Below are 21,067 nucleotides of genomic sequence, written 5' to 3' on the forward strand. Positions count from 1 at the left end.
AAGAATCCTACGACGCTCTTTGAAATCTGGTAGAAACAGCATGGTCGATTGCACACGACCAAACGTTGTGAAATGTAAACAGCAACGGGTGGTGCTGCAGACCTATTGCTCGACATTTAGGAAAAGTTGACTATTGAACAGTTGAAGTCATTCCTCTTGTCAAACATTCTTGGACAGTGTTTTGTCACCCTGAATTTTTATGCATAGACGTACACATGAAGCAGATGAGGCGGTCTAATTGGTCTCCTTTATCAGGAGCAGGGTCTCTAGTGTAAAGAAGGAACGTACCACAACACCCTTCATTGTAATGAACCAAATGATATATGGTTGTATTCTGGAATAACATTAATTCCTTATCACAAGGCATACATATTTATAGTTCAGCACTTACAAAAGTGCCCATGTAGTGATTCAGGTTTTAAGAATGTTGATCAGGATTCACTGGTGATTGCCCCTGAGGCCCCCTTACCATAACGCCACGGAACATTGGGGTCTGATAACTCTCAGCCGTCTTGAAAATTTCCATTAAATGATTGCATTGACATGTTAATCAAATATTAACGAAGTCATATTTTATACCATGAGGAATAGCTGTCATTAAACTAGATCAGCGCACATCTGGTACCGGCGACGGAGAGAGTGTGTGTAATGACTCGCCATCACAGGTATCTGGCGGTTCTCAGGGACGGTGTTCTACACAGCTAATTGCGGCGCCTTTGACGAAATGATCATCCGTACTGTCCATTGTAAAGTACTCCGACGCCCGAACTGAGTCGCCCGTCACTTATATAAACTTAATGCTAAATATATATTTATATCTGTAATTCCTTCTGTGTATTTAGGTAGGGTCAGCTGTATATTATAACTGACTTGTTCCCATCAGAGCTGTGAGCATGTGTATGTTCGCCTGTTACACGTATATCACGCCGTGTGCGGTATATTGTTAACTGCTTATTTGTCGCCTTAATATAAGTAACGATATAGCTTGATCATTGTCTTGGTTAATGTTTCGACTTTCACGCACGCTATAAAATCCCATTTGACAATTACGAGTCGGCTCCTCTGTTGGTGAGGCGTTACTCTAGCATCAGCCTCGTTAGTTAAGCACCGTGACACTGGACCACCCGTGCTCCAGCACACAATAAGAGTACAGTAAACTACTTCTATAACGAACACGCTTATAACGAACTGACGGATATAACAAACCTACTTTTTTGCCCCGACTATTTGCTGTCGTTATGCTGTATATGTGCTTATAACGAACTACGGTTATAACGATTACGGAACTAAAATTAGTAGTCCCTTTGAGTTCGTTATAACCGTAGTTTACTGTACCAGCATGCGGATATATAACTACAACCTGATGTAAATTACTTGTTCAAATACACACTAGTCTTCAACGAAATGTTTTGGGAACATCAGCTTGTTCTTCCATTTATTTGGGCTGTTCTTTAAGCATCCATCCTCCCGAGGCAAGGGCGTTAACTGACTTTGAACGTCCAGTTCCAACTCTTGCCGAACCAGGCTGGAATTTCGGAGTTACGGTTTGGCTGGACTAATAAATCTATGCACAATCTATTCAAAATAACGTTATGAACTAGACATCCCCTTCGTTAACAACATTGCTATCGACTGCAGGATTTGTGAAGCATGAGTACCGCCAGCTGGTCGTCGACAGATATTTTGCAAATCTTATCATGCTTTTAATCAAAGTGCACGTCGCGGGGTAAGACCCGTTTTCTTACAATATGCATCTTGTTTGAAGCAAATGTCAGTTTAATGAGGGATCGATGACATGCATCAACCAAGTAAGCGAGCCTGACCACGGAATCTGACTGGTCAATAGGAGGGACATGACCACTGGTGGCGCATCGATCGAGCCTGAAAATTCCAGCCTGGGTCAGCAAGGATGGGAACTGGACTCTAGTTCAGTTAACGCCCTTGCCTCGGGAAGATGTTAAACACCACAAACGTCATTACTGTCAAAAGAATGACCACACGATTAAAGAGTCTGCTAATTATCCGATCTCATTTCCTTTTGATTTAAAATTTACATTCGCATGCTGTGTCAGAATGAATATATACAATTTCCATAATGAAAATGAAAAATCCTTTCGAAGACGGACGGTAAATTTTCTTTGATGTCTGCGACTGATAAAAAGTACGTCGAAGTGGTTATATGTGTCTATACACGAGTACATCTATATTGTATACCTATCGTCGTCTACGGCTAATAAGATAAGAGTGACGTGCGCCTGGTCACCTCCTTCAGATCCAGTTACCTTCAGTCGCCTATTGACCGGAAACAGGCGTCAAATCTGGTTAATGTGCCGACAGTCACTTGCCCCTAGTACGATAATGACGAACGCAAAGAAATGCTTTTTCCAGAGATGGTATGTTTGGGTGCATTTCGATGCATGATTCATATCTAATCCAGTCGCGCCTCAAAGCCGGTCAAATTATCATTCGCCATTTCCGCACGCGTGTGCAAGACCAAGGTCAAAAGGTCATGTCTTACGTTCGCATCTCTAAAGCTACTTCAACCAACAGGATTTGGATGTGTACCATATATTGCATCTCTTGTTTCTATAAACGTCACGCATAACTTGCACTATGTAAACATAAATGTTGCGTGAACTTCCAAACAAACATGCAGCGTACGGTACAAGCCAAATATCCAACGATATAACATTCATCTCTTACGCTTTCTTTCCGATATGAATTCAATACCATCATAAATACACTTCCGATTTATGGATTTATGGTGTACGGACAAAAGCCTTCATGGATAAACCCCCTTGGACAAAAGACCTATGGGACCCCCTAGAACAAAAGCCTCTATAAACTTCACTATTTAGATGTTTTCTTCATTAATACTCTGAGGCATCCCTCATCAATTGTTGATTTTACAAGTCGGTTAAACATGTGGGTGTTTTTACTATATTTATTGTATATTGTTAGTAAGGCGTTTACTATTATATATGACAAAATAATAGCTAATAGCTCATGTGGAGACTATTGACCCTTTTTGTCCTAATGGGGATTTGATCCAAGGGGTCTTTTGTCCTCAGGGGATTAGGTCAATGAGGGCTATTTTTCTACAATCGGATCTATAATCATCTGGAAATACAAGCACATTATTTCGATTAATTGTGCTAATTTCTACAAATGCCTACAGACTTGTGGCACACTCTGTTTCTTGCACATGCGTGGTGTAGTTACGCTGTAGTACCATAGAAAACGTTGTATCAATTAACAGTCTTGCCTTTGATAATGGGAAATGCCATTATTGTTGAGCTTCGGACATGAGAGGTAAATGCAAATTGATGAAAAATGCAGAAGGATGAGTGCAAGTTCAAAACATGGAGGTGTGCGCGAAAAACGCATATGTCGAAAAGCGCACGTTAAATTCCCAAATTAAGTAAGTAAACATAGAGGTTCTTCTTCACTTAGTCAAGTAATCCCAGCATAGAAACTTTGCACACTTAATGCCTCAAAATGAAACTTTGAAATATAGAAATAGCGTAGGACAGACGATACAAATGATGGCGAAACCGCCTCACAAACGACAAAATCGGCCACTGGGGGATTCCCCTCAATGGGGTTAAAACGGGTTTCCAGTGTTTGACGCGCCGCGCAATTGCAACTGTTATGACGATCGGACCGACGCCCAGTCACAATCTGTCTGTTTCCACCTCGGATGTTTAATGCATTACCACCTTCTGTTCTGTCTGGTCAGCCTTTTGATTGCCGTGTCCACAACTTATGTCACAATATGCCTTTGTTGGTAACAACACTGAACATACCTTTAGTTGTTTGTTCAAGGGATTAATCCCCAACAGGCATTCGTTGTGTGGAATAGGCCTGAGGTCAGCTGGTTGTTTAATACCCAATCAGAATGTTAGTAATAAAACGCCACTGTTAATTGTTATTGTAATTATCAAAATATCAAGACAAAAGGTCGTTTCACACATTCAACAATGTATGACATGTTGTTATTATTGTAGGATTAGCAGAAACAGCATTAATAGAATGCAGAAGACAAACGCAGAATACAAGTTTATATATGAGCCAATGAAAACATTTGCCACTTACCGCTGCTAGATTCAGGAAACGTCCCCAAATAGGTTTGATTTGGAAGCCGAATACGGAACGTGTGATTTCAGCAATTCCACTTGGACATTTAAATACTCTCTACGAATAGTATGATTTTTTTCTCACTCAGAAATTGAGTAAATGTATCAAGGGAAATTGTCTCCAATCGGTCGCCTTCTGGCTTCAGAGTGGACACCACCAAACAGAAATACATTTCTCGTTACCCTGCAATAGTTCCATCATGTGTCATTCATGCTGCGTCAGACGCACATAATTTGGCCTGAAAACCCATTCTGATAAAAACGAAGAAATGCTAAGAGAAATACAGATAGATCACTCTCTAGAAAAAAATAGGTTCCTGTGTTTTGGTGATCAGTTAATTGCCATCGGGGGATTTTCAAAGACCTGTACCATTCTCGTTAAATCTACAATCAATTCCTCGGAGCATTTAAACTGAGCAAAAACACCGAGCAACTAAACTGCAACGTCGTTATGTAGAAATCCTAACGCAACTCTAGGCATGTACACGTGCAAACTCTTGAAACTAATTTCAACTATCTGGTTTTGAGAAAACGTTAACGAAAGCAGCATTTAAATGGACTGACTGTAATTCCTACTTGACAAAAGATCAAACTTAATGGAACAGTTGACATTTTGGGTCCATTAAATGTACGTCCTACATGTATAAAAAGAGTAGTTTAATTACGCACGTCAGTATAGTAATCACACTCATATATCACAAGCTTGTATATTATAAAAGAATACTAAGACCATATGACAATGTGTGTTAGCTATTTGCAAGAATTGTTGGTTGGTTGGTTTGTTGTTTAACGCCGCACTCAGCAATATTACAGCTATATGACGGCGGTCTGGACCAGACAATGCAGTGATTGACATTATGAGCATCGATCCACGCAATTGGGATTGATGACATGCATCAACCAAGTCAGCGAGCCTGACCACCCGATCCCGTTAGTCGCCTTTTACGACAAGCATAGTCGCCTTTTACGGCAAGCATGGGTTGCTAAAGACCTATTCTATCCCGGAACCTTCCCGGGGAGCAAGAACTGTATTCCAACTGTGCACCATTGACTATCATGGAGAGTAATACATACACGAAAACAAAGAATGATTTTGCAACAGAACAATAAATTGATGTTCATGAAACATGAATTCATAATGACAGTGTCAAAATTTGTTCTCTGCATGTTTCATCTCATGCTGAAAGTGGTGTGGGGTTCAGCGTCAGTTCACGAGTCAGTATATGGTGTGACCACGATTAGCAGTGACACAAGCTTGACAACGGCGCCTCTTTTACGACATAAGATGGCAGGGTATCCTCCCTTCAGTCATACAGGCCATTTGTCATACAGCTTATAGCAACATAGGACTTCTACCTATCAATATCGACTTTTCAACACAGATCATTCACTGTGTTTATGTTTAAGTTTGAATTATAGGGAACACCAGGATTATAATTATGAATGATCTTGTGCTAATTCATTTGCAGATTGTAAGAAAACATATTGTAAAGCAGAAAAGTAATTCATAAATTAGTATGGTTTATTCAACATAATATTATAAATATGAACCATGTTTAACAAGAATTAATAACATAATTCAACATTCAAAGCATCATAATGGCGGATGATGGCTATCCAAGCTTCAATAGGTGACCAGCAGCATTAAAGAACTGGATTGTACTTTTCCTTCCTTGGGTCAGTTGATCTTTCTGTCTCTGGAGTCTATTGTCAACCTCGCGGTAGACCCGCTTTCTACTTGGCTCAGGTGCACCGAGGTTGATCTGCGCCAATTTCACCTTGTCAGCTTTCTCAATCATTCGGAAGAATTCTATGAGACGGTAGATGTTGGTGTGTTGTTGAGGAAGACTTCTTTTCAGCTTTTGGAAGCCTTCCAGGTTGTTGTTGGTCCTCGGGACAGTGTTGTCATGATGATTCCATAGGAGAATCGGAAAGCGAGCATCATAATCTACCCAAACAATACCATGCAGTCGTTGAAGGTGTCAGCTCTGGGTAGATCAGGTGTGTGCTGCATCGCTTCTAGCCAGGCGTCTTGGATATCATCTGCAAGGAGAAGCGCTAGACCTGCTGCCCGTCTAATCCACTCTTGCACTGCTGGATCTTCTTTATAGGCTACAGCCAATCCGAGGTCTTGTGTCTTCCTCCATATGGCTTGGCTGTAGTGGAAGAAGCAGAAGCATGTTGGGTCATACCATTACAGCTTAAGGTGAGTGCTCCAATTACCCCTCTACTCAACTGTATAACGATAGGCAATAACAAGATGTATGACAAATGGCCTGTCTGACTGATGGGAGGGAACAGATGGCAGAGGGAGGCATGTAGGATTTCATTCAACATCTGGACCTTGGCCTGTTTCAGCTGAACCAACGTCACCAGTTGGTTTTGAAGTCGGCATGCACGTTTCGTTTTATCCTCCACATATTCGATGGGCGACAGATCTGGCGAAACAGCAGGCTAAGGGAATGTGAGCATGTTCTGTCCAGTGAAGTCTGTGACCACACGCGCAACGGAAGTGCGTCCATTGTCCTGCTGTAAAGTGATGTGACGTCCACGGTTCCGAATAAACGAGACGATGTAATCAGGACGGATAACTTCGTGACGGTCTTGTACACCTCTGAATTTGACATCGATGACCACTAGAGGCGTCCTGAGATGTGCAGTGATTTCTTCCCATAATGACGCTCCCACCACCCAATGCAGAATGTTGAACACCACCTGCGTCAGCGTAATGTTCCATCCGACGTTGAGAAACACGCTGACAGTCACCAATGATGCAAGATGAAACCTGGACTCGTCTGTGAAGAGGACTAACCTCCAGTCCTGTTAACTGAACCTCAGATGAGGTCTTGACCATGCCAAGCGTGCAGTTCCATGACGTGGACAGGCCACTGGACTTCAAGTCCTTGCATTAATCAGATGTAAGCCATGGATGCTGCGGTTTGTCAAAATTATCGTCCAAAACCGATTTTGAAACCGAACCATGCAGATAATTATTATCTCGCAGGCGTGACGTTTCCCGTGAACGGTCCCTGGTGATGCTGGTATATTGTTACCTATCTTAGAGTGACTGTTTAGTGTCACGATAAACACCAGAACGCCAGTACAATTCCGTTTTCAAGCATTCCAGGTTAACGCAACCGCTCATTTTCAGGAAGGGGTGACGTTATGTTTACAAGGTCTCGCCATCAACATAGATGTTTTTCATAGTTAAAATACCTCAACGATTTACTCTGTTTGCAAGGACTCGGCAATAGTATTTAATTTTAATGTTATTTTGTATGGTGGGCATTATTCTCTTCCTACCAGAATACAATGTTTCACGAAGATGGTTAATAAGCGCCAACAGAGATTTTAGGGCATAGACGTATGCCTTTTTTGGAAGCTAGTTATGTTGTTATCATGTGTGCATGGATCTCAGGGCCATTATAGCGGTACAATCATGTGCATGATCACGTGCCTTGACAAGATAATGTGTGCATGGATGCAAATGCAACGATATCAAAATGTAGACATGAGTGTCCGTGTGACTAATAGTTATTTTTGCATTAATGGATCTTATATCATGATAACTCTTTAAAATTTAGTGTATACACGTATACTGACAATGACAAAATAACAATTAGTAAATTACTTTGTCATATAATGGGTAGGTTTCTCGACAGGATAAATTCAACGGATGAAACTATATCCGTTGGAGTCATATGCGTACAGAGATGCAAGTATGAAAGGTTAAGTAGGGACTACTTTCAGTTTATATAATCAAACATGGCGTCGCCCTTGTCATTCGGCGATCGAGTTAGAATTAACCTTTGGGAATCTTGAGAAATTCCTGGGATTATTGCTATAATTATCAAAAGAATAGTCTAATATACTGAAATTAAGTGTCTTACTCTTGCGTAGCTAAGGCATTTTACAAGTTTTGGCAACTTTGGAGATATAAATTGCGAAACAATTTTGCGAGGGCACTAGCCAAGCGGGATCAGTTGCCATATCTTTGCCTGTAGACCTCTGCGGCTTGGAGCCTTTTCCACAAATTAAAACATTTGGATTTGGCGGAATATGTCCGAATTGTTACCATGTTTTGTTTTGTCGCTGTGTGTCCATCTGACTGCAGTTCGTAACGTTATGACAGGACAGGCCGACTGTCAACAACGTCTGACTGTGGCCGTGACGTCTCGTTGACTAGGGTTAGAGTAGCTCCCCTTGTATGTAGGGCAGTTGCCCTAGCGGACAGACCGATGGATTACCGCGAGTGACAAGGAGAAACAATTTGTGTAAGCAATTGTTGTTTTGCATGATATATATAGTTAGTTTCAGTTGGAACTATATTGGCTACTGTCACTGTCCGACTGACACATCACTTACCTTCTGACGTATATTTACCATCCCCAAATACTTTCGCGTGATAACCTCTTTATGCCCATGAATATGTGTGCATGCATGATCTTGTGCCATCATGGTACTAGTAAATGACAATGGATACCCATGCAACAATAAAATAAGGATCACGTAAAGATCATACACTACAACGCAAAAGTTTGCTATCGCGTTCTGCAAAACTGTTTCATTGTTTTATGGCGACAATTAGGAATGTAATGGGCCTATCACGCGTGGCGGGCCATGGAAATACTCTTCATACGTGTGGTGAGGTGAGGTGTAATTGGATTTTAACGTCGCGTCCAAGATTATTGCACTTATATAGCGACGTGCATGTACGTGTGTGTGTTTGTGTGGCTGCTTGTACTAGTCCGATGCCGATTTATAGTGCTAGCCCACTGAGATACCATGCCGCAGTTTAACACGAATACCCCACTCAGACACAGTATACTGACCCAGAACCGACCAGTCCTTGTTTTAGCCCCTTAATGCCGAGCGCCAGAGAGGGTAACAACAAGTACCATCTTTTAACGACTTTTGGTATGACGCGGGCGGGGATCGAACCCCGGACCTTCCGCTCTCCGGGCGGACGCCCTACCACTAGACCACGGAGGCGCTCTTTCATACATTCGCAATGTAGATGAAGGAACAATGTGTGATAAATACATGTTAACAATAGTTTGTCCACTATTACTGCGGCAGCCGTGTCTGCTGTAATGTGGTCATGTAATAGTCTTTTTGACATGAGCATTTGATTAATATATCAACATGCATTGTCTCTCTTGCCTTGTACAAATCTACATGAAAACGTCCTTGCATATACATGCATTTATGTAGTGGTTTGATAAATACCACTTCGGCACTGTTTTTATCACAGTTGATGAATGTGCATGTACATGTAACTGGTTAAAAACACATACATGCATAGAGACATCCTGGGAAGTGTTGTCACACAGTTTACGTTGATAACAATACGAACGGCATTACTCCTACAAAGCTGATTATTATACACGCATTGGCATTATACACACATTCTTCAATTCCCATGTTATGTAAATGAAAATCAACTGTTAAGTGTGAATCTTTCTGTGTAGCATTAGCTAAATGTCATTGTGACATAACAGTAGAACCTAAACATTCAAACCCATTTTACACCTACTAAACATGGTATTACATTCAGACAGACGGTAAGTAAGACAACTAAATATCGTATATTAGTTGTAATCAAAGTCTTCGGTGCATCCAAGTTGTTTCCTACACCCTGAATACCTTTTCCACTGTATGTTTAGTAATGTGTGCCAACAGACAATGTTATAACTGAAGAATTAGCTACCTGTATCAGAATTTATGTATGTCAATATTTTCCATGTTTGGCCTTGTGCGGTATAATAACAGCGTGAGGTGTTTATATTCAGTCGCTCATACAACATGACATACTTTATATGCTGTCTATTCTGCTGTATACAAGGGTAAGATAATTAATAATCCTAGTATATTTCTCTAGGTATTAAACACCACATCCATGTAAAGTTTTCTTGAATGTGAGGGATGATATACCGGCAATGTTTAGTTGGTGGCGATGCTCTAAAATGGGTGATGTGTTATAGCGCCGACAGATGGAACATTGTTAGTGAATATTGTGACACGAATGAAATATTTAAATGCCTTGCCACTTTTGGTTTGAAATCGGGTTTCCGTTAGTCGCCTTTTACGACAAGCATAGTCACCTTTTACGGCAGCATGGGTTGCTGAAGACCTATTCTATCCCGGAATCGTCACAGGTCACATATCTATGTGGATACATTACATATTCTCGTTAATTATGGATATATTTTGAACAAAGACACATAAACGTTTTTGAAAGATGAATTGGTGCATTGATACACCAAGAGCGAATCTTGTTTTTTTCTCCGCGATCCTGATGTGAACCATCGATTAATTGTACTTTGTGTACCATCGTTTAATGGTTCATTCTAGTACATGTATGTTGGCAACCCATGGAGATCCGGGGTAGAATAGGTCTTCAGCAACCCATGCTCGTAAAAGGCGACTATGCTTGTCGTAAAAGGCGACTAACGGGATCAGTTGGGCAGGCTCGCTGACTTGGTTGATACATGTCATTGATCCCAATTGCGTGGATCGATGCTCATGATGTTAATCACTGCATTGTCTGGTCCAGACTCGATTATTTACAGACTGCCGTCACATAGCTGGAATATTGTTGCGTGCGGCGTTAAACAACAAACAGACAGACAGACATGTATGTTGGCAGGCGATAGGAAAGGCTCAGACAAGCGCATAATAATCAACAAACGTTGCGCGTGAATTACTTCCCCACCCTGTCGGTAGGAGTTGTGTATTCCGTACACAAACACCCTTGGGAGGATTTAGAAGGACGTCCGCCACTAGTCACATAAATCTTCAAAGTAGAGTTACTTTTTACAAGGCCACTGCCGTTCAAATAATCTGATGATGCAAGTACCTCTCGTCGACAACAGCTGTCAATCTGTCTGTTACAACTACCATTCGCCCTGTCACAAGTGTCTTTTCGTATACAGTCCTCTGATAAAAACAGTACGTAAGCTACTTTGGACATCAAATGGATGTTACATACCTTATATCATCTAAAGCTCTAGTTTGTGAACATATGCACCAGACGAATGGCCCAAAGACTAATAAAATCATTTTTAAGACCGTGCAGACAAAAAACAAACAAATGGAATATGTCTTGGTTTTAACGTTAGATAAGGAAGGAGCAACATGTTTTATGATTTGGGAACGCTAAAACATGTGGAAAGTAGTCACTGACATAAGCAATAAGATTAAACATTCATAAAACGGTATGGAGAAAAAGGTGAAAACAATTTGAAATAGATTCTAATTTACAAAATGACTGAACGAAACAACTGCACAAGCTGTTTCCAAGGTTATGATATTGCATAGACAAAACAAAATTGTTTGATTGATTTGAGTTGTGGGAGCCTGACGAATAGCACGTTTTCACGTTTTAAGTTTGCTTCCACATTGTCGTCGTTGTACAGTGTCATTACAGTCGGTGTCAGGGAATAAGTGGCCCGACTACTTCATTCTCTTGTGATCTAATGGCACACTCATACCGTGTGTTGACTTGATGTATGTTATCTCTTATATGTTCACTACCTTATTCTTGTATTAAACAAGTTTTTGTAACGATATTTTCCAAACACAAGAGGTATTTATATGTACACTTAGATATGTCTCATGTATTTATGATCATTTTTGCCCCATCAATAATTGAACATAGCTTGTAAATCTTTAGTAACACCGTTGGATAGCTTATAATCAGCGCTTTACTTTGAATCTTACATCTTCAGTAAGATAGATATAGTATTTAGTTGGATATTCGTGTTTTCCCCGTGTTAAGAAACACATGTTGGCCCGACTATCCAAGAGAGAGTTGTCTACACTGAGGTCCGCGCTCAGTGTATATAAACCTTTTCTCGATCTTGTGTCTTGACCCACCAGGATTCGTTAGGCCGTTTGTACGGGTCGGTGTGCCCCGGGGTTGATAGCTAATGTTCAGCGCTTTATTTTGATACTTACATCGTCAGTACAGGTATAGTATTTAGTTTGCTAATCGTGTTTTCCTCATGTCTAGAAACACACGTTGGCTTAGCTCGCCAGACTATCACATTCCCCGGCTGTCAAGGAGAGATTGTCCTCTTCGAGGTCCGCGCGATGTATATATATAAAACTTGTGCCTTTACCCCCAGGCTTCGTTACATCGTTCAGGATTATCTCACTACTGCGCGATTGAACAAAACTCAGGTCTCTTTAGTAGGTGAATACGGGGCACTTGTGATCTAGCTTATAGTACTGACTTACTCTGGTAAACCTATTAAATAGGGTTTCCAGTACTCTTTCCGTGACTGTCTAGCTTTTGGGGAATTTTAGTATTTCCTTGTTCAATCAAAGTGGCTGAATCTTTAGTCGACTAGACTAGTTTGGTATTTAGGTACTCGTCTATTTTATTGTCCAAGTGACTTATTTTAGGGATTGTTTATTTCCCATTATGTAACCCAGCCGAGGTTAGCCACTCAATAGAGTGTTGAGTTAACTAGCTCAGGTGTTAATTAGTTGTGGTCCAATACTGTAATACAGCTGCTTAGCTAAGCCGCTTGTGTAGTTGCTCTGATGTAATTATCCAGTGATCTTTGTCAGCGCAGTTTGGGTTTATTTGATCCTTTTATTGTCATCTATTAGTACAATTAACTGTTATTAACAACCCCGTGTACCGATAACCGCGTTTTCATTATTACTTTATTCTTGTTTAATGATAGCCTGATCATTGGAGCACAGCTCTGTGACACATATACAAAATGACAAGTTCAGATATACCACCGATGGAGCAGAGATCTGAAAAGCCTAGTATTACCTGGATTAAATGGATTAACAAACGGAAGATATAAAAATGTTGTGTGCATGAAACATGAAATAAATGTATCGTACAAATAGATGACAATACCAAGTCCAAGAAATTATGTGAGAGTTAAGCACGAATTTTGAATTCGTAATTATAAGCAGGTACAAGTTTGGTGCCAATTCAAGCTTTACAGAACTTTACAGAACTAGTAACTGTTTGACGCCGAGAGGAACTGAGCGTCAGGCTCATTAGACGCTTGTTAAAAGAGATTCTAAATATTATTCACAAAATTATACGTTTTCAAAGCTTTGAGTTATAGAATTTTTGTTTTTGTAGTTATAATGATGGAAGACTTCTATGAAAATATCATTTTATTTGAACTTCTTCGAATCATAGACGACATCCTTTCATCACATAACAATCTAAATATTGACTTTACCTCGTTCATAACCACTACATGACGTCATTGCTCACCTACAAAGTCTTATCTTTTTTATTTGGCTAAATTAACGAAACCTCAGGGAATACTGTTATCTTAATCTTAGGGAATATAACTAGGCTTAGTCGAACTCTTTTTACGAACCATTAAAACGACATTGCATTGACAAGTAATGGAATTGATCTGTACTATAATGAAACATGCAGGTTTTTTTATCTTGCACCTGTTTCTATTGTCACATAAACCGCTTTGTAGCCTTTAGCTATATTGATTTCCTCTCTCACTCTATATCCACACCACCTGCCAATTGCAACAGCCACACCAGGTGTGTTTTTCCTTTTCCCCAGTACGGTATTTTCTATAACGCAAACATGTACATCCAACAACGCTTACGGATATTTCAGTTTTTAATCATTGCGATTTGAATTTGAATGAACGTGCGTCCATTTTTGTTTTGTCAATGCCATAAGGATGTGACATCGGGTTACTGTATTTTGAGTCAGGATTCAATTTACAATTTTCACATACTGTTACATTTACATAATTAAAAAAACATCTCAGTTGGCTTAAATGGAGAATTCTGCGGGCTAATCTTCACTTAGTGTCAGGTTTCGATCAAATCAATATCAACCAGAGCAGAATAATGCGAATGTTCCAGGTCTCTAGTTGCAGGATTCAAGGTTTTGTCAAACCCAATATTCTTTTTGAACATGCTACTTGGGTTAAGTGCAGTTTAACATATGCTTCCAAGCCTTTAATTGATGGGATCTTGCTTCCAGCATTCAGTTACTTTGTGCGTGTATGTCATAAGAGCTCTGTATAAATCTGTTATTATTGATAAAGATGAATAGAACGTTTATGTTCCTGATGATAAATCTCAAACATGCATCCATTCCGACCTTTTCATTCGCAATGCTAGTATAATACAGCAATCTTTTGAAATGTGAAACGATATGAAATGATATACAGATCTTCTTTTAGTAAACCACGTGTTATATGATCATATCTATTCAGAAATGACAACATAAAAGTATAAATCCAGGCACGATGTCACTGGACACGTGTAATGAAACATTAATCTTGATGTTTGATACGTATTTATTTATCCGGTAACTATGAGATGTCGTGGTTCGAAGGTATATTAATGAATAATGAAAGAAGAGCGCAGGTTCCTAAGACGACGTACTCTTGTAGATAAAATGAAATGTCCCATTTATTGCACAGAGATGCAGGTTTATTGATATTAATGTTCAATATAACCAAGGCTGTTGTTTTTATCAAGGATACCAGATTAACATACTATACATAAAATTACTTCGCATCTATTTGATGTTGCATTTTGTGACACACGAATGACAAGTATAGCTCTGTATAGCAGTTTCCTCTGACAAAGTCACTTCCCTTAGGGGTGCCAGAAACCTATGATCGTGGGTTTGATAACAAGATTTGACCTGATCATATGTTTCTTGGTGTGTCAGCACCATATCCGTTTTCGTGGGTCTCATAAAATTAGTAACACTCTACCAATTAAGGTTTTCCTCCCACACCAAGCTGACACGTCGTGATAAAATAGAAATTCTGTACCATTCCAAAGTGATATTGAACAAACTCACATCTAGCTGACCTTCCGTGATAAAACTGAAATACTGTAACATTTCAAAGCGACATTGAACGAACTCACATCAAGCTGACAAGTCTTGAATAAAGGGAAATGCTTTAACAGTTCACATCAGAGCATCGCATTCCTAGATGTTCGCGAAAAGGTTAGCGTATCCTGCCCCACCAGTGGCATCCGTCACAAATACATGCAAATGCAGGTCAATTATTAACCTGAAAAATCAAGGGAACATATGGTACAAGTCTGATGCGTCAGTTTGGAAATGTCCTCCACATGTCCACCATGATTTAATGAGGCCTTGAAAGCTGTAACCGTGATCAACTTCTGATCCAGAGTTATATGACGCTCTTTGCAGTCTCGATAGACAGAGCATGTTCGATTGTACCTCGGAAGTTGTGAAGCCAACCGATAAAATCGGTTTTCGTTGGCGCATAAGTGTGCAAATATTAAAGTACCACTTTAGTGTTTACAGACAAACATGACACCGGCCTTATGCATCAGCGATGGGGTCAGAATTAACCATCGGGGATCAGGTCAAATGACCGAAAATCAGTGTTTGACGGGAGCCGTGAAGATCCGGTTTAGAATTGTCTTCATTAAACTATGCTTCCCAATCGGGTGATTAGGCTCGCTGACTTGGCTGATGCATGTCATCGTATCCACATTGCGTAGATCGATGCTCATGATATCAATCACGGGATTGTTTAGTCCAGATTCGATTATTTACAGACCGTTGTCATTGAGAAACATTTTGGAATTAAAAAGCAATTGGATTTGGAGGAGTTAAGTCCGATTTGTTACCTCGTTTCATTTTGTCGCTGTGTGGACATCTGATTGCATTCAGTAATGTTATGATAGGCCAGGTACACTCTAAATAAACGTGAGGTCACACAGCCATAAATGCCCATAGATTATTCAAGCATGTGGACAGCGAAAGGTGATTAGATAAAAAATGTGTTGGCAAATATAAATTTTCCTTACATGTTGTTACGTCACTGTCTAAAAATACTTGTTGCAGTTGAAACTATATTACTTGTTACTCTTTAACTGACTAATAACTGACCTTCTGACGTAATACCTGTCGATGCGCACATTGCAGTAAAAGCTGAAATGTTTATGTATCGTTATTAGTGAGTGATGAGAAAGACATTATACGACAAAGAAGTTATCAAAATGTCATGTGTGGATGGTAAATATGCTGTATTAGGAAAAGAAACTATGTATTTATTCCTAATTTAATATTATTTTCTACATATTTATAAGTTTTGTTACATACGTGTCATGAAAGCCATCTAAGCGTATGTATATGTTGCTCGATCCCGCCTGGTGATTGCTGTTCAACCTACACTTTTGTATTTTCTGTAATCAACTCCCGGACAATCCTAGTTTGTGATGGGCGGGTGTTTCTCAACAAATGAATCTTTCTCTCGGTGATGGAATGAAACGTTACAGTGTTACCAACCAAACAAGGAACTTACGCCCACACTATACATTGCAAAGAATACTTTGAAGTAGAAGAGACAGCACTCTAAATATATAAAAAAATCATTACAAGACATTAATTTCAGACGTGTACACAAAACCGTTAGCACCCACACACTTACTGGGGAGGCGAGATAGCCTATTTGTTAAAAAGTTGTACAATGTAAAATGTGTGAAGACCATTTCTGGTGTCCCCTGATGTGATGTTGCTGGAACACTGTTTAAAACAGTATTCAAAGAGGCAATATGTCATACAACGTTCTTGATGTCCCGATGGACAAACTCAGTGTCTGGTAGTTCAACGTTTATTTTATGTTATCACGAATAAATGATGTAATTATATTCTGTGTTCTGATAGCTTCATATCACGCCATCACACATAACAGTTAGATATCAAAGCAGACGTGGTGAAATTACGAATGTTATGTATCCATAAAACGTATCAAATGGAGTTATTTACTCTGGGAATTAGGTTTCTAGTCATGCGATATAGACACGGTCTTGAGGACTGCTGAGCTTCATGTAGCAGACAAGTCAATAAAGAGTTCAGCACAAGGTAATAGTATTGTTTTACTTTCATCCGTGTCAGCTATTTTTGTTCGGCATTTATGAACATTGATTTGGGCTTGTGTTATGGAGTTGGGTTAAGAACACCTTTGAACTTTGAACCTTTATAGTTCCACCAGTACACCATGTAATAGCATTACCGTTGTTAACGTTAATATGTGGCGCAGACAGATCAAGAGGCATAACTTCTGGTCACAAGGGCCACCTCTTCATAGCGTGATGTGGTACCTTAGGTCACAAGGCAACGGAGGAAACAAACAACCTTGTCTTCAGGAACAGAGGTTGGATGACACTTCAAATACTGGTAATGCATAGTGATTACACAACTTGGCCATGCCATGCATTCAGATGTACAGCTTCATGTCCGATTTAATTTTAGATAGCGAGAATAAGAAACCTACAATACCGACTGAGGATTGTCTCCCGTATGACTTAATGTCCTATGAGGTCATGAAGAGGAGGTCTGCTGTATGTACTACCAGTACCTTTCTATTTCCCCTTATTTATAACAGAAAATGTATAAAACGATTCCTTTATCAAAATGTTTAACATATATAAATGTACGTAGAGTGTCCAAGTGAGTATGGTCTTCCGCGCTGTTAGCAATATTCCAGCAATATCACGGCGGGGGACACCAGAAATGGGCTTGACACATTGTACCCATGTCGGGAATCGAACCCGGGTCTTCGGCGTGATAAGCGAACGCTTTAACCACTAGGCTACCCGACCGCCCCTACTCATTGGGGAGACCTTTGTAGATGAATATGTAAGTACATGGACCGATAACTGGGCATAACCATAGGTATCAGTCTGCTGTCCTACCACCTGTGACCATGAATCATGATCTCATCAGAATACATACAAATATTCAAATATTTGCAAGTCGCATTTACAAACTGGCTGCCACATAGTGTAAAGAAGGGGATACACGTACCAAAGACACAGGACACATACTTCACGTCCATCACGCACAGGCGACTCACAGTATTCTCACAGTTAAGCATAGCGTTCTTGAATACCCTCCTAAATACGATTGTCAAAATAATGTTGCTTAAACATTTTAGGTGCAAAGCTTCTTTGAAATTTTGTCCAATTTTTAGATAGGTCAATCCGCGTGCCGTTGCAGAAGACAACCTCAGCGCTACGACTGTCGTTAGTCTATGTTAAAGAATGGGAGTTGCGATCACCTTAGCGCCAAGATCGCTTTGTCAGAAGGGCACCACGGTCTCTGATCGTTGAAGTGGTTGGTCGGGAGTCCAAGGCACTTTACAGAAACCAACTGATGTCAAACAGCAGCGTTATAATAATCCTAGTTTTGCAATTCCTAATCATAAGTATTTTGTTTGCAAATTGTTCTTACTTACCTTATATCAAGGAAAACATTTCATTGATATACATTACGATCCACGAATCAGTCTCAGATGGAGTCCTAAATGTTCAGAAATGCCATCAGAATAGTGAGTCTGTCCCTTCCAACCTTCTTCTATCTGCACAGTTTGCAATTAATTGAAGCAAGTGTGTCACAACTAACATAACTGAAGATCATCAACATCAAGCGCCCATCTGTATACACCACCGTCGTCCTCGCCTGACAACATAGACATAGACAGAGGCAAGCCCAGGCAATGTACACATGTGTTAGCCCGTTCTCGTTAATGAGATTTGCCTCGTGTTTGATGGCTGCGTATTGATTTGTACTACAGGTGACTATATATGAACGGCCCCGCATGAGCCGCTGTCATTTAGTCCAGAGAGCACTTCGTATGGAAAGCGGAGGTTAATGAAAGTTTAGACATGATGTATCGTTTTGTTTTTCTGACATGATAATCTAAATCTAAGATATAAACAGTAACCAATACAAAAAATTGGCACACATTATCTTCTATGACTGTTTTACACTTGTACTTGCGTAAGTTCGTTTGTTTGTTTATTTGTTTGTTGTTTAACGACGCTGTCAGCAACATTCCAGCTATGTGACGGCAGTCTGTAAATAATCGAGTCTAGACCAGACACCATGATCATCGATCCACGCAGCTTGGATACGATGTCATTATTGAGTAAGTCCTATTGATATCTTAAACGGTTATTCATTCAGTGACAGTCACACAGGTTAATGGTTTCAAAGGGAGATATGGCTGTAAGTAAGGAAAGGGCATACGTGACAAAACACCGATTTCAATTGGTGTCACGTTGGAACATTGTGTCGACCTCTACTGTGTTTACGGAGGTGTTACGGACCTCTACCCTGAAGCCAGCAGTAATATTGACTGGCATAGGGAGCCACAAGCCACCACTCCTCGACCTCAACATTTGCAATGACCACCGGCAACACCCAATAGGCCAAGTACTTTTGTAAGCTTCCACAACAACTGGGGGAGGGGTGATATTGACGACCAGTGTCCTGTCACTCACCCCGCATATGCACTATATATTCTTAACAACCATATCCTGGAAGTAGGGCGTCAATTCATTTTTAGGTTACAGTATAACATATGTATTGCTATACTTAGATGCTCATGCTCTTACCGTCGCATATTTGAAGGTTAGTTTGACGCTTCGAGTACACTGCTACTGCACTCACTCAGTAATATAGCAACGATGAATTCGTATTTGTGAGACTATTAAGTTTCTTCTTCACTGTTTCAGTATCTGTCAGTTTCCACTGCATTATTACAGAAGTATTAGGTGTCCTCGTGTCAGGGGGTGGTGGGGTAGCCTAGTGGTTAAAGCGTTCGCTCGTCACGCCGAAGACCCGGGTTCGATTCCCTACATGGGTACAATATATGAAACCCATTTCTGGTGCTGTTGCTGGAATATTGCCGAAAGCGGCTTAAAACCATACACAATCACTCCTCGTGTCAGTTTTTTCTTCACTGTCATTTTCCACTGCATTATTACAGAATCATTAGTTGCCGTCTTTTCTATTTCTTCTACACTGCTACGGGATCTTTCAGTTTTACTATTGTCTCTTCTTCTGTACTGTTATAGTACAGTAGAATCTGTCAAAACCGGACCTATCTGAATATATGATCAATTACTAGTGATAATTTACCTGGTGCTAAATAACGTTATTTCGATCTCAAACTACACGTATATGAATATCAGAAATTAAACGGTTACAGGACGAATTGGTCATAACGGGATCAGTCAGTTCCTTTATTTATCATTTTCGGTTGTGCCGAACCACGGATATATCGAAATATTTACGTGGGGCCCTTCAACTTGGACACAACGGCGTTTGACTCGTATCTCCATTTAGAGAACCAGATTGATGAAAACTGCACATAATAGAAGAGTTGCTGGCGGTGGTGGTGGTAAGCCGCCTTTGTTTTCTATTTTCATAAAGCTCACGAGCGAACACTTGATACGACTGACTTGGTCTCTCAAATTTCATTCATTTCCATCATGTGTGTGCAAAGCACTCGCGACTACCGAGGAGCATTATCTTTAATTAAAACTAACATTATCAGTTAGAGATTAAGGTCAGCGTTATGAATCACACATTTTCTGATTCAGCTTCTTGAAGTTATTATGTCTCGATTTAATTGAAAAAACAACGCGTAATCGAGTTGGTACTATTGCATTTTTACCTCACTGTTACGTGGGAATCAATAAATAACATCAATCGAAATAGTGTTTACTTCATGTGAGACTGAATAAGTCCAAATCTATTTATGACAATAAAAAGCGATAAAATCATTTCTATAATCATGAAAACATAACAAGTGAGCACGAGAGGATAACCACCCAGGATCATCCGTCGAAACAGATTATAGTGAGCGTAAGGCACAATTGCGGTGAAAATTAGGTAATGATCGAATGAATCATTAAAAACGAGTCCTGAGACCAGGTGTTCGAGAAAAGGGTACTCAGGAACTATCGTACCTGTAGCACTTGCCACTTGCACAAAAGTAAATGTAAGAAGTTAGTAAATATAAAGCGTCAACGCCAGAGAATAACCATGCTTTATTATGCACGTGGTGAAAATACAGGTGGTAAGATACTAAATCCGTACGTATACGTCACACGTGCGTCGTACAAGGTTG

General features: G+C 40.1%; 1 protein-coding gene across 1 annotated transcript in view; it reads right to left on the reverse strand.

Annotated features, from left to right (window-relative positions):
* The window catches only part of LOC139469366 (synaptotagmin-C-like), a 46,541-nt gene extending 27,953 nt beyond the window's left edge, over positions 1–18,588 (reverse strand). The window contains exon 1 of the mRNA XM_071251522.1: positions 18,386–18,588. The gene's annotated coding sequence lies outside the window, so the exon portion shown is untranslated. The remainder of the gene's footprint in view (positions 1–18,385) is intronic.
* Positions 18,589–21,067: the final 2,479 nt, after the last annotated feature.

This window comes from Haliotis cracherodii, unplaced genomic scaffold, assembly GCF_022045235.1.
Source record: "Haliotis cracherodii isolate W230 unplaced genomic scaffold, xgHalCrac1.p SCAF_1, whole genome shotgun sequence".
Classification (NCBI taxonomy): domain Eukaryota; kingdom Metazoa; phylum Mollusca; class Gastropoda; order Lepetellida; family Haliotidae; genus Haliotis; species Haliotis cracherodii.